The sequence below is a fragment of the Triticum urartu genome, chromosome 7 (genome assembly GCF_003073215.2).
Source record: "Triticum urartu cultivar G1812 chromosome 7, Tu2.1, whole genome shotgun sequence".
Taxonomy (NCBI): Eukaryota; Viridiplantae; Streptophyta; class Magnoliopsida; order Poales; family Poaceae; genus Triticum; species Triticum urartu.
Window position 1 is genome coordinate 521,698,451 of NC_053028.1, and position 3,891 is coordinate 521,702,341.

The window sequence follows — 3,891 nt, forward strand, 5'->3', positions numbered from 1 at the left end:
TCACCAGATAACATTGTGGAAAATAGTTGCGTCCGTACAGTGTGTTCTTCGTTGAATTTGTGTTTGATTTTTTCACTATATATTACTTCTTGCTTGCGCGAGGGTGGTGTAGATTTGTTATTTTTTGCCCCGAAAAGAAGGTAGCCAGATTAGTAGTCTAATTGAGTAGATGCTGGTGAGGGAGGGTTACTTGATTTTTATTGAGTACATTATGCTCTGCTTTGTGAGGAGGTTTGAAATTTGATGGTTCTGATGTGTAATAGATGGGGCAAAAGTGTTATCCATTTCATTGTTTCTGTGCATGTTTACGTTGACCATCGGTGGCGGGAGGCGGCATTGCTGGCGGCCGAAGGGGTGCTTGTGGAAGCAGGTGGAATAGTCGGCAACTGTGGGGATTCGTTATTCTCCGAGGTTGGCGGGCTCGACGCGAGGCTCGATGGGCTGCGGGATTGTCAAGCAGGTAAACTTCGTCAACTCGTCCAGTTTGATGCTTTTCAACTGCTAGATAATGGTTTCGTGCCATGTGTCGTCTCCATGTATTTACTAAAACATTTACTATGCTCTTCTATTTGGAGAAAGAAGCATGGTGCAGCCTACCAAGCTGGGGAGAGCCATATAATGCCCATCTTGGAATTAGCTGTTCGATTGAGATGTGCTGGACAAAAATATTACCAGTTCCTTTGAGTATGCTTGACTTGTATAATGTGATTTTCATTTTTTTAGAGTGAATTACATAATATATAGATATGCATTATTTTGGCTTTAGTAACTGATTTTCTCATGTTTAGAAACATGCGAGGTTGGGGGAGGGGTCTTCTAGCATTCCAATCTGCACTACTTTTGCTTTGTTTCATCGACAGACATCATGCAATTGAAATAGTTTGATTCAGGACACCAAGCATTTGGGAAAGTGGCATGGTGCTGGTCCTTGAAATTGATGTTCTTAGTTATTTATGATGGAGTTTTATCTGAATTTAACATCGTTGTCCACAACATCAATTTTGTTGACTCATAGGCGGGTGATTGCTCAACGATGACTGGAGACGATCTTCGGTATTACAACTGGTTTATACCAATGGGTTATTTGCATCTCAAGTTAAATTAGTCACTGTTGATCAACAATGAGATGTGGCCATTGTTTGATGGATCATTGATGGTACGGATGTGCAATGAAACAATGATATACCCACTGTATTGGACCCAAACACCTTCCTGAAAATTGTTCTGAAGGGTGAGACACTGAACCACCACACAATTTCAGAACTATATCTTTATATTATATCTCTTATTTTTCCCTTATTTGAATTTTATAATCCTTACTTTTCAATACATATCTAAATAGACTTGATGTTTTTGACTAATGGGTTGCAGGGTTAGCACAAGGAAACTATTGTTATGACTTGCGAGGTCTGCTGGAGGTGACCGGATCCGGATGACTTGAGCAAAGCTGTGAAAATTCACGTATACCGTTTACCAAACTCAATTTGTTTGGTCTAGATGCATGACTTTCAGAATAAATTTAGATTGTATGTTTACTCATTGCCGTGATCTTTGTACATCTGTAACTACACCCTACAACCTTGGCCACTTGACGACCTGCAATTAGATGTTACAAAATATAGATGCAATATGTTAATTCTAAGGTGGCATCAAATTCCTAATAATTCATACCTGAAATAAAATTGTGATTTATTCACTATCTTACTATCATATCCGCGTCGAGCACAACCAAACGCCTCTATTTCCGGTGAGGCCAACTATCCAGAATCCTCCCACCATCTTAAATCCATTGATGTTTTTCTGTTAAAGGCTTTGCTCTATGTAGATACTGAAATTAGCAACGCCAAACTTTTATTTTGGAAATATCACTTTTTTGTGAGAACTGGAAATATCACTTTAGAGTACTTTGGTCTGTAAGTGTGTTGCGCTGCTATATTTTAAAGACGCGATTTGTATTGGAAAAGATTACATTAAAGATGGTGTCGATCCTGACGACGGGCTGCCTTGCAGGGCAAGGGATGGGGGTACAAATCATGGGTCTGCGGCGCCACACTTTGTTGTTCCCTGTCGGTGGCCAGCGAGCTGTGGCGGTGCTTCTCTGTTGCATGGCGAGGGACTGGGGTGCAAGGCGTGCATCTGCAGTGCCACTCCTGGGGCATGCCTCTCCCGCGACATTGCCGGCATACACAACATACCTTACTACACGGGGATTTCCTCTCTGAACTAAATATTATGTCAGAACTGAATATTACGTCCGAAGACTGAAACATCCAGAAAGCTTATTGAGACTATTCATTGATGGTGTTTCTCTACTACACGAGGAAGGTAATTGTCGTTTATGTGCTTCTTTTCCTATTTCAATGCACCATTGTGTTATTTTGGTTGAAAAATTAAAGTTTCTACATATTTTCATGGTTTATGAAAAGTAGCTGAGATCCGTTGTTTTATTCCTACATATTGAGGAAATTCTGGTGAAGCTAAAGTTGGTGTTGTTTCTCTTTTTTTCTGTGATTTAGTACTGTTGACATAGTTGCTAAAATTTATCATTTCAAAAGATCAGTGTAGTGGTGCAGGCTAACAAAATCGTATTGTCTACAAGCCTGAGGTACACAAACATAACAACTGATGAAAGAAGAACATATTTGTAACTTGTTGCCCGCTGACTATAAACAGAAGAACATTGAAACACTCGTTATTGCATTATATATTTTAGTTGCAATAGTATTTGATTTTGCATGAAGAAATATGTTGAGTCTTTCTTCGTTCAGTTTCATGTGCCAATTAGGCATGGACGACGACGGCCATGATCCCATCATCGCAAGCTCACGGGAGGGAGACACACGTCTCATCCAGTGTAATAGCACGCTCCAAAAAATCCCTAACCCTCCATGGAGCCATTGCCAGGGTGATGAGATCAACACCACCCACCAGCACCACCACCGAGTCGTAGACGGCGTGTCATGGTGCTCCCTAGCTCTTCCCGCCTCTTAAGAGACCACATGGCATTCTGACAGTTCTGGTGCAGTTTTTGGCCAAGGCTGGAAGCCAAGAACACTTAATTTTGATCATGGACGTGACATTGTGGTCGGCGTTGTGTGGTGCAGTTCAAAGTTTCCTTGCCTGGCGTATAACAATGCATGTTCAATGGGGTAGCCTCTTCTCAGGCACGAGTATCCGAGGCAGACCACGACATCTATTTAGAATAGCTACAACAAAATTGTGACAGAGATGGTTAGTGGGAGAAGGAACTTGAGACCACAGTCAATTCTGTTGTAGGGGCTGTGTGTAGAAGATAGTAGTAGCAAACATAGAAGTCACTTTGGAAAAAAAAGGGTGCATATATTGTTGTACTAGAGATCCATTCCTATATTTCACTGATATGCATGGTTGAATTGTAGTATGTGTGATAAGTGAGAATAATGTAATATGAAGCGAAACGTGGTGGACAGGGCTTCACATTGTTGTTTTTCAGTAGAATATGATGTTCGTCTCTTTTTCATATGGACTACAATATGGTCAATGGTAGCTTGCTGAATAGGTTAAGCTAGACCCAAGACATAATTTCACGGCGAGAATTTGACATGTTTAATTCTTTATGGAAAGAATATTTGCTGCTAATAATTAATGATACAAGTTCTGATTTGTTAGTGCAACATTATCTTCCATGTATATAGATTGAACAAAATATAAGCTGAAGTGGAATGTCAAGCCTTAATTTATACTAAAGAATGATATAGGTTTTCTCTATGTGTAGAATAGGATTATTTTTCCTTGGAGAATCTACTAGCTGGAGTGGTCAATGTCGATATCCTTGTGAAAGTTCGCATGATCTTAGCATGAACCAACTCACAATGTTATCTCGAGCAGTGCTTTATTCACTTAAGTATCATT

The 3,891-nt window shown here is 40.2% G+C and overlaps 1 long non-coding RNA gene across 1 annotated transcript; it reads left to right on the forward strand.

Annotated features, from left to right (window-relative positions):
- Positions 1-389: 389 nt before the first annotated feature.
- On the forward strand, positions 390-2,051 carry LOC125523803. Its single transcript, XR_007290426.1, has 4 exons — positions 390-460; positions 1,016-1,231; positions 1,372-1,461; positions 2,011-2,051. It is a non-coding gene; the product is annotated as an uncharacterized LOC125523803 (long non-coding RNA).
- Positions 2,052-3,891: the final 1,840 nt, after the last annotated feature.